This window comes from Bufo bufo, chromosome 4, assembly GCF_905171765.1.
Source record: "Bufo bufo chromosome 4, aBufBuf1.1, whole genome shotgun sequence".
Classification (NCBI taxonomy): Eukaryota; Metazoa; Chordata; class Amphibia; order Anura; family Bufonidae; genus Bufo; species Bufo bufo.
In genome coordinates, this window is record NC_053392.1 from 584,558,582 (window position 1) to 584,570,066 (window position 11,485).

The 11,485-nt window shown below is 42.8% G+C and overlaps 1 long non-coding RNA gene across 1 annotated transcript; it reads left to right on the forward strand.

The window, feature by feature from the left end:
• Positions 1 to 8,370: 8,370 nt before the first annotated feature.
• LOC120997513 lies at positions 8,371 to 8,651 on the forward strand. Its single transcript, XR_005778188.1, has 2 exons — positions 8,371 to 8,441; positions 8,541 to 8,651. It is a non-coding gene; the product is annotated as an uncharacterized LOC120997513 (long non-coding RNA).
• The last annotated feature ends 2,834 nt before the right edge of the window (positions 8,652 to 11,485 follow it).

Genomic DNA, 11,485 nt, shown 5'->3' on the forward strand with positions numbered 1-11,485 from the left:
GCTATCCCAATTTGCGATAGAACTTCTGGCCTGCCCCACTTCAAGTGTCCTGTCAGAAAGGACCTTCAGCGCAGCAGGAGGTATTGTCACTGAGAAGAGAAGTCGCCTAGGTCAAAAAAGTCTAGATCACCTCACCTTTGTTAAGATGAATGAGGCATGGATCCCGAAGGGACTGACAGTGGGGGATGCATTTGACTAAGAAAGGCCTGATGAGATGCCTTGGGCTATAAAATGGTCCACACACTGCTGTATTTAATCTCTGCATGCCGGATGACTTGCGTGACTTCTCCGCCACCAACTAGGGTTCAAGCCGCAATGTTTTAGTGCACTTTCTGCCTGGAAAACATCAATTTTTCCTGCCGCTGCTACAGCAGCGGTTGCAACAATAACTAATTTTTCAGGCATGTGTACATGCCTAATTTTTCTGGCCTCTGGTGCTGCACTGTGGCTGCAAAAAAAAAAAAAAGGCACTTACATGTGTCAATCCCCCTTCGTGATCGTTACCTTGTTGTGGTAAAGGGGCTTGCGTAGCACAATGAAGCGATCACCTCTATGAGTGTGTTGGCAATGGCAATGTTGGCACACCCCAGATTATAAGGTCGTTGCTTCATTGTGAACAGACCAAAAGCGATCGGCTGGATAATTTTGCATAGTAAAAACATAAATTTTCTTTGTGATCATCTAAGGTGATCATTAAAGCCTACTAGGCCAACAATGGGCCCACACTGCAGAATCATTGTTTTCTGGGTCACTTAACTGTCACTGAACTACCTCAGCACGACCATAGGCTTTGAAAAACCGCCATCGCCTGCAATCTCCCAAACGTACGCATGAGCACAGTCATCACTACACCAAGATTGACGCATAGAGGAATAAAATTTATGTCATGAGTGTGTCAACTATTGACAACTCTTTGCGGTTGTCAAAACTCTATTCCATACACGTCCCCTGATACGTAACAGGGATTGAACTGATAGGAATAGTACTACTTAACACACCACTCATATAGGGTGGCACAGTACATTGCACAGCGCACACGCAGTGCCCCAAATTGGAAGTAAGAGGACCAACCAAGCATTTTTTTCCATCTCCCGGTTCCTAAAATCTATTCCATACACCGGCCCCTGATAGGGGACGTAACAGGGATTAAATTGATAGGAATAGTACTACTTAACATACCACTCATATCGGGTAGCACAGTACATTGCACGCGCAGTGCCCCAAATTGGAAGTAAGAGGACCGACCAAGCATCTTTTTCCATCTCCCGGTTCCTAAAATCTATTCCATACACCGGCCCCTGATAGGGGACGTAACAGGGATTAAATTGATAGGAATAGTACTACTTAACATACCACTCATATCTGGTAGCACAGTAAATTGCACGACGCACGCGCAGTGCCCCAAATTGTAAGTAAGAGGACCGACCAAGCATCTTTTTCCATCTCCCGGTTCCTAAAATCTATTCCATACACGTCCCCTGATAGGGGACGTAACAGGGATTAAACTGATAGGAATAGTACTACTTCACATACCACTCATATCGGGTAGCACAGTACATTGCACGCGCAGTGCCCCAAATTGGAAGTAAGAGGACCGACCAAGCATCTTTTTCCATCTCCCGATTCCTAAAATCTATTCCATACACCACACCGGCCCCTGATAGGGGACAAAACAGAGATTAAACTGGTAAGAACAGATTTTTTTAATAAAAAAAAAAAAGAGGACAGCCTGTGCGGAGCTGGGTATTTATGCCCTTTATGGATTAAAACCCGAATCTGCGTCAACTACGTAATTTTCCATGGGAGTTTTGCCATGGATCCCACTCCGGCATGCCACAGTCCAGGTGTTAGTCCCCTTGAAACAACTTTTCCATCACTATTGTGGCCAGAAAAAGTCCCAGTGGGTTTTAAAATTCGGCTGCCTATTGAAGTCCATGGCGGTTCGCCCGTTCGCGAACATTTGGGCCGTTCGCGAACGGAAAATTTTATGTTCGCGACATCTCTACTAGGGACTAGGGGCTTACTAGGGCCATTTTTAAATAGGGTAAGGTACCGGACGGGGTCGCTCTTATCAGGGCGGGTGGTCTGTAGTTAGGCTATCAGGGCCAGAATAGCACCCCCCTGTAGGGCAATATCAGGGACATTTCTTTGCCCACCCGGTCCTTCAATACCACATCATCATCTAGCCCAGGGATAGATGGTTTTTGCTTTCCCTCCGGGATTCATGGATGTGCACTGGAACCCCCCGGATTGTGGTAGGACATATGGTTTCTGATTTGGTGCCGCCGAGCACCTGATTTAGTGCCGCCGAGCACTTGTTATTGCCTACCACATCTATGCTTTTTGCTTAAAGGGGTTCTGCACTTTGTTTTAACTGATGATCTATCCTCTGGCGGGGGTCCGACACAGCCGCTCAGCTGTTTGAGAAGGCAGCGGCACTTCAGCAGCGCCGCGGCCTTCTCGCTGTTTACCGCTGGCCCAGTGACGTCACGACTAGTATCAACTAGCGTGGGTGGGGCTAAGATCTGTTTACTTGAATGGAGCTTAGCCCCGCCCACGCTAGTTGATACTAGTCGTGACGTCACTGAGCCAGCGGTAAACAGTGAGAAGGCTGCGCCGCTGCCGGTGCGCCGCTGCCTTCTCAAAGGCCGATCAGATGCTGATGATCTATCCAGAGGATAGATCATCAGTTAAAACAAAGTGCAGAACCCCTTTAACTTTAATAATTTAATTTATTTTCATTTTGAGGGATATCTTTTCCATTCACACGTCCGCAAAATGGGTCCGCATCCGTTCCGCAATTTTGCAGAATGGGTGCAGACCCATTCATGTTCAATGGGGCCGGAATGTGCTGTCCGCATCCGCATTTTCTATTATAGTGCGGATCCTCAAAACACTTACGGACGTGTGAATGGACCCTCATAGTAACATTATTAAAGGTTACGTTTTATCTTTATGTATATTCTAATGGATTGCCTTCCTTGTACAATGTTATAATATACTTTCTATGTTAGACAGTACAGGGAGTGCAGAATTATTAGGCAAGTTGTATTTTTGAGGATTAATTTTATTATTGAACAACAACCATGTTCTCAATGAACCCAAAAAACTCATTAATATCAAAGCTGAATATTTTTGGAAGTAGTTTTTAGTTTGTTTTTAGTTTTAGCTATTTTAGGGGGATATCTGTGTGTGAAGGTGACTATTACTGTGCATAATTATTAGGCAACTTAACAAAAAACAAATATATACCCATTTCAATTATTTATTTTTACCAGTGAAACCAATATAACATCTCAACATTCATAAATATACATTTCTGACATTCAAAAACAAAACAAAAACAAATCAGTGACCAATATAGCCACCTTTCTTTGCAAGGACACTCAAAAGCCTGCCATCCATGGATTCTGTCAGTGTTTTGATCTGTTCACCATCAACATTGCGTGCAGCAGCAACCACAGCCTCCCAGACACTGTTCAGAGAGGTGTACTGTTTTCCCTCCTTGTAAATCTCACATTTGATGATGGACCACAGGTTCTCAATGGGGTTTAGATCAGGTGAACAAGGAGGCCATGTCATTAGATTTTCTTCTTTTATACCCTTTCTTGCCAGCCACGCTGTGGAGTACTTGGACGCGTGTGATGGAGCATTGTCCTGCATGAAAATCATGTTTTTCTTCAAGGATGCAGACTTCTTCCTGTACCACTGCTTGAAGAAGGTGTCTTCCAGAAACTGGCAGTAGGACTGGGAGTTGAGCTTGACTCCATCCTCAACCCGAAAAGGCCCCACAAGCTCATCTTTGATGATACCAGCCCAAACCAGTACTCCACCTCCACCTTGCTGGTGTCTGAGTCGGACTGGAGCTCTCTGCCCTTTACCAATCCAGCCACGGGCCCATCCATCTGGCCCATCAAGACTCACTCTCATTTCATCAGTCCATAAAACCTTAGAAAAATCAGTCTTTAGATATTTCTTGGCCCAGTCTTGACGTTTCAGCTTGTGTGTCTTGTTCAGTGGTGGTCGTCTTTCAGCCTTTCTTACCTTGGCCATGTCTCTGAGTATTGCACACCTTGTGCTTTTGGGCACTCCAGTGATGTTGCAGCTCTGAAATATGGCCAAACTGGTGGCAAGTGGCATCTTGGCAGCTGCACGCTTGACTTTTCTCAGTTCATGGGCAGTTATTTTGCGCCTTGGTTTTTCCACACGCTTCTTGCGACCCTGTTGACTATTTTGAATGAAACGCTTGATTGTTCGATGATCACGCTTCAGAAGCTTTGCAATTTTAAGAGTGCTGCATCCCTCTGCAAGATATCTCACTATTTTTGACTTTTCTGAGCCTGTCAAGTCCTTCTTTTGACCCATTTTGCCAAAGGAAAGGAAGTTGCCTAATAATTATGCACACCTGATATAGGGTGTTGATGTCATTAGACCACACCCCTTCTTATTACAGAGATGCACATCACCTAATATGCTTAATTGGTAGTAGGCTTTCGAGCCTATACAGCTTGGAGTAAGACAACATGCATAAAGAGGATGATGTGGTCAAAATACTCATTTGCCTAATAATTCTGCACGTAGTGTATATTATAGTGCATTTGTATTGTGCGGCAGTTGTGTGCGGTTCTGCTGCGATACTGCAGGTATATAGAGCGACAAGTGATATTGGAACAAATAATTTCTACTGGTGTGATATACCAGTCGCCCCCCCAAAAAAATGATTGAAGCGGGGTGTTATATACCAATATACTTTCTTTATAGTGCATTTGGGTAATGTATAGTGCATTTGCGCATGCGCATACGCAAAAAATATATTGCCGATATTTTGCATTGAAAAAAATAATAAATGGAGATCGCAAATTCGAATAATACATCTGGTATGTCACTGTCCATTTTGTGGGACTATTTGTGCACTTCTAGTAATTATTTCATGGCTGCAAATATGAGCTGAAGGTTTTTCAGGTTCGCCTGCCATTAAAATGAATGGGACCCACAGCGAACTTGCGGTTCGCGAACATTTGATCGCGTTCACGTGATCACGTTCGCGAACCGTCTCGGTAGATGTTCGTCCATCACTATTGCAGAAGTCATGAAAAAGAAGAGTCAACGCTTTTAATTTTGACTCTTTCCATAAAATTTATGGATTTGTCAATAAAAAAAAATAAAAAAAACGTATGAAATGCTTATAATTGTACTGCAGTATACCACAGAAACATCTGGCAAAAAGAATGAAAAACACTGAAGCAGCAAACTTTGGAAAAATCTAAATTTTGGTTATTTTTAAAACCTTTGGCTTATGATAAAACAAAAATGAATATAACGGCTCTCACTTGCCCCCCGTTTCTGCTGTGAGCACGGAAATAACCGCACTTGGATGCAGAAAATTGGTAATCCAAACGAAAAACGAAGATCCAGCTCACTTTCCAGCTCAGATTTCATGGTGAATAGATTCCTCGGGGGCTACATACACTGACCTGCCTTTGATGCATTTTATGTGTTAATAAATACAGTTAACTTAGGATGCAATATCGTCATTCTAACAGAATACGTATCATAAGCCAAACGAAAAACGAAGATCCAGCTCACTCTCGCAGAGATTCACAGGTACTTTATTAGTGCGGTTAAAATTACATCCAGTACAAAAACGTTCTCAGTCTACGCGTTCCGGGCTACCCAGTATGCAGACCCTTACTCATGACATGCTACAGAACAACTGAGTGCAGTAGATATAGTGGGTCAGCACCTGAAACCCTGATTGGGTAATCACATGACCCAGAATAGATACCGCTACTCACATGCATCAAAATTCCCGTTAAAAAGTCACACTTGTTAAAAATATATTAAACCATAATAAACACATATATTGGAGTGGGAGAAAAAAGGATGATATGCATCATTATTATATTTTTTACTATTGTTGTAAAATTAAATCTAATCTTCTATTTAGCCCCTCCGGATGACGGCTATTCAGCTGAAAAATCCAGAAAGACCTCCTATGGTCGCCTCCTCTGATCGGTGCTTTAACCCTCTCAATTCCTTGCACAGACATGTCGGATGTATCTCTATCATGAAAAACCGCAAAATGCGAACTTGGTTTAATATATTTTTAACAAGTGTGACTTTTTAACGGGATTTTTGATGCGATTACCATGTGATTACCCAATCAGGGTTTCAGGTGCTGACCCACTATATCTACTGCACTCAGTTGTTCTGTAGCCTGTCATGAGTAAGGGTCTGCATACTGGGTAGCCCGAAACGCGTAGACTGAGAACGTTTTTTGTACTGGATGTAATTTTAACCGCACTAATAAAGTACCTGTGAATCTCTGCAAGAGTGAGCTGGATCTTCGTTTTTCGTTTGGCTTATGATACGTATTCTGTTAGAATGACGATATTGCATCCTAAGTTAACTGTATTTATTAACACATAAAATGCATCAAAGGCAGGTCAGTGTACGTAGCCCCCGAGGAATCTATTCGCCATGAAATCTCCTTTGTACTGTAATTCAGCATTTAAACAAAATACCAGTCAAGTGTGAGGCATAATATCCTTAATATAAAATTATTTGCTTCATTAGTCTAATTTAAGCTTTATGTAAAACTATTAGTATAATACATTGAATAAATATGACCCTTATCCGTCAAGGAAATGTGGTTAATAGTTAATGGAATGCTGGAATGATTAAAGAAGATGAATCATATGCAAGTTATGACCAGGCTCCCATCAATCTTCAGATTCTTGTGTCTGAGATGAATAGAACATGACATGAATTATTTTTTTTTATAAAGAAGCGAACACAAAACTGTAGAAGATTCTTTTAGAGTTGTTTCACATGCCGCGTTTTTGAAACAACACCACTGCAGTTTCTGATGAAAAAGCAGGACGGTGGAGATTAAGTCCTTCTTTCCGTTACATTTCCCATACATCCCAATTCTGGCTTTGGCTCAAAAAAAACTGCTTTACAAACTGCACTGTTGTTTAAAAACAAAATAGAGTGTGTGAAACAGAACTACCGAAAAGTTGTGGCCCTGTCCATAGCCCAGGCTGGAAACCCAGTAAAGGACATCAAACTGTTAGCACAGACACATAGCTGTGGTTCAACTGATTAAAACACTGTTTTTGTTTTGTTAATCCGAGGCTCCATTCCTGAGTTATGATACTTTTTCTATTATGCAAATTAGGCCTTTGGTGCAATGAGGGTATCACGGTTGCTCTTGTTGCACCCAAGTTCCACTCCTTTCTGTGACCAGCCCCTTCCTGCTATGAAGCAGTGATGGAGGGGCTAGCCACAGAAATGAGTGGAGCTTGGCTATAAGAAGAGCAATGGTGATTGCCTCTCTGGTGACTAATTCCATTTCAAGTGGTTTTGTGGCAAACATTGGGTGCCAGAAAACTCCTTTAATTGCAATGTCTAGATGGAGGAGCAATTAAAAAAATGTAATCTAATATTTATGTGTCTGACAAGCCTATTATAAAAAATATTTGAAACTGCTTGTCACTGTGTGTCACCAAAATGTTAAAACCAGATAGCAATACATGTCCTTTTCTCTAATCTGTTTTTATTTTCTGGTTAAAGATTTTTTATTTTTTTTCTGCACATGATTGCGGGGGCAGCCATCTTGCCTGAGCTGTTCTTAACAGCATTTATAAAGCATAAAAAAATTGCTTTACGGCAGCCCCATGGGCCATAGACACAATGGTCAGGAGGGACCCCATTTATTTCTATAGGAGAGTCTTCTAGGCATGTTCTGTGACCTGTGCAGAGGTCATTGTGCAAGGAAAGAATAGATAAGCTCTGACAATCACCTATTGTGAATGGAGGATCCTGTCTTATCTATACACAGAGGTGATATAATTACAGGCAGGATTAGAATGACAGATAAGCAGATAACTGCAGTAAAGTGATCTGTACAGACCAAGAAGTGACGGCAATTATTAAGCTCAGTGGCCAGTGCGAAAACTGCAGGATTTTATGGTTTATGTTTAAATATAGATACTGACTTCGAAAATTAAAAATAACATCTTCAAAAATTCTTTAGAAATATGTTAAACATAAAAACTTGATTCTAAACAATAGTTCATTTTCTGATGACACATTCCCTTTAAGTTCTTTATTTTAACAAAAACAACAACAAAATATCACAATAAAAATAACAAAATAAAACCCCCAAATCAAAACTATAAAAAAAAAAAAAAATCTTTTGTTCCCCTTTGCATTTTGTGTGTGTGTTTTTTCCCTTCTGTGATTCCAACATTCTGGGAACAAGGAGTTTGCTGTGGCCTGGTTATTATTTAACAAGTCACTGTTGATTAGTTTCCATTTCAATGGCAACTTGCTTTGACAAATAAAGAGAGTTTTCTCACGACCGCAGCGAGAGACGGGATTGAAAAAAAAAAACTGAACAGAAGGAGCCTCTTTCAGACATCTTTCCTATGTAGCGGGTTAGTTATACTCTAAAATCAAAAGATTTGGCACTTAACCTCCCTGAAGACACTCACTTTCGTAACCTTACTTTACAATGTTGCTTTCCTGCATTTCAGCACTATGTCTATGGCAGAGCAAGTTTGCAGAGTAGAAACTCTTTGTTAGGCTTATCCGTTTCCTTGATCTGTAAGAGGCTTTGATATAATAACGATAAAAACAATAAAATACAAAAAAATAAATAAATAGAATCTGCAGTGTATTCTATTTAAAACCGGTGACACCATGGATAAAAGATTTTTAACAGGGGATACAAGGTAAGAAGTGTTTTCTGTTTGTACTGTATGAGAAGGACCATTTCTGACCACTGTTTTCGCCTGCTAGCTAATGGATAATGTCAGCGGTATATCAGGATAATGGTAGATTAATGGTCTCCTGTTTGAAAAACACAATAGACCTGGATTTTTATCAATAACGAAGAATCAAGGTAAAGTCACAAAGTTGATTCTGAAAACATTAGGAAAGTATTTTGCTATAACGTGCTTTTCAATGTCTTTAATTGCATTGAGCGAAAGGGTGTTTTTGCATTGAGTGCTATCTGCAAGTCATCGGGTGCAGTTTAAATGTCTCAATAAAAGTTAGTTCGTCTTCTGCGTGAGACTCTATTATTATAATATGATCACAATGAAGCATGGAGAAGAATAAGAAGCAGATTTTTTTTTCTTCTTCTTCTTTTCCTGACAAGACTCAAAGGAAAGGACTGGATTACATCATCTTTAATGCTTCACCATTGTATTGAGGTCATGGAAGATCTCTCTGCTTTTTTTTTAAATATATATATATATATATATATATATACTGTATATAGTAGGAAAGCGCAAGGGGCCGTCATTGACGGAAGATATGTGTCACCGAGGTTCCTGGCCTCGGTGAGGTAAGAGCCGGTAATTTTAAGTGTCAGCGGCAGCTAGTACTGACTGACACTACTGGTTTATTTAGTGTGGCCGGGCCGGCTCTTAATGGGAGCAGCCAAAGTGCACGGTGGGTAGCTGTTCCCCACGTTCCAGGCCAGGTTTTGGTTAGGGATATAAAACCCAGCCAGCAGTCTCAGCTGTGGGTGGATTATCCTCCATCTGACAGTGGAGCTTTGCCAATCTCTGTGTTGGGGCTTCAGAGTTTGGGCCGTGATTAAGGTCTGATATCTTGGTTGGATGAAAGCACGTGGACTTCTGTTTCACCCAAGGACTTATGTGTTGCTGCCTGGTGTGAACAAACATCAGACTCAAGGTAACTGTTTTTTCCTTGAAACTGACTTTTTGTTGTCACTTTCCTTATGTGTGAATAAAACACTGAACTGTTTAAGTTAAAAACTTTGTCATTGCCTCTATACTACGTCCACAAGTCTGTCTACCAGAACAAATCCCCACAATATATATATATTGAAAATGGTCCCAGCAAGTGGATCGAAACGTTGCATGGGTGAATAAAAGGATCCCACTATTTTCACCTATTGGAAGTGCTGCGTTGTATTTATTTCTATTGGACATCACTTTGGTAAAGTGCAATACCGCTGGCACCAGCTGCTACAGGTTGTTTTAAAAGGTGTGCTGCTCTGAACTTCTATATATTGTGGGGATCCGCTCTGGTAGGCAGTGGTAGCGAGTGCAGTATAGAGGCATCACAGACCGGTCTTGGTGTAAAACACAATGCTTTGTTTATTCACACGGTGCATATTCGTGAAAGACGGTGCAGTTCAAAGGGAGGGTGGTCACACACAGCAAAATAAAAGTTCAAACACAGCAAGTCCCTGCTGCAGGCTACTTGAGGCCTGTTTCCGTCACATAAAGAAAAGTCTATTTAAAGCCAGGAGTAATGTCACCTTTTCTCCTTGGTGAAGTAAGTCCACGGGTCCGGCTCCTAGCCACAGGACATGGATCCCTCCTGGATTCAGCTGCGGGTTCCTGCACACTCCTTTACAGGCCTCAGCACGCAGCCCAGCTCACCTCCACTCCTCACTCTCACAGCCAGAGAACACAGAAGCTCCACACTGTGTACCACACCCTTGTTGCTGGTCAGGTTTTAACCCTTCCCTGCAAAACCTGGCCTGGACCGTGGGGAGACAGGCACCCGCCCGCATATCTGCCTGCTCCCAATAAGAGCCGGCCCGGATCCGTTGTTAACAGCGTAACCGCTGCAAAATGCACTTTTCCGGCTCTTACTCCAGCGGGGCCAGGACCCCCGCTGGCACGTACCTTCCGTTTACCACCACCCCAGGTACTCTCCTACATATCCCCCCCCTTTGTTCAATCCTTAAGGGTTGCACAGCCTGTTCAATCCTGAGAGGTTGGACACACGTACAACAGTGTACCCGGGACAGGGCATCGGCATTCCCCTGTAAGCGGCCTGCCCTGTGTTCGACACTGAACTTAAAATTCTGGAGGGATAAGAACCATCTGGTGACCCGGGCACTCCCCTCCTTGGCCCGGCTCATCCACTGAAGAGGGGAATGGTCGGTCACCAGACGGAACCTTCTCCCTAACAGATAGTACCTAAGGGACTCGAGGGCCCACTTAATGGCCAGGCATTCTCTCTCTACCACGCTGTACCTGGTTTCCGCTGGGGTGAGTTTGCGACTCAGGAAGACAACAGGGTGTTCCTCCCCACTGATTTCCTGAGAGAGTACTGCCCCTAGGCCCACTCCAGAGGCGTCCGTCTGAACGACAAATTCCCGTGTGAAGTCTGGTGTCACCAAAACCGGGGACCCACACAGAGCCGACTTCAAACGGGAGAACGCCTCTTCCGCCTGCTCATCCCAGCGGACCATCACAGTCTTCCTCCCCTTTAAAAGTCTTGTCAATAGGGCCGCCACTGTGGCAAAGTTGGGGATAAAGCGCCTGTAATATCCTATCATCCCTAGGAACGAACGTACTTGCTTGGTGGTAAGAGGTCTGGGCCAGCTCTTGATCGCCTCAACCTTGTCTACCTGGGGTTTGACAACTCCCCACCCAATCACGTATCCCAGGTACCGGACCTCCTCGAACCCGACCGAACATTTTTTTGGGTT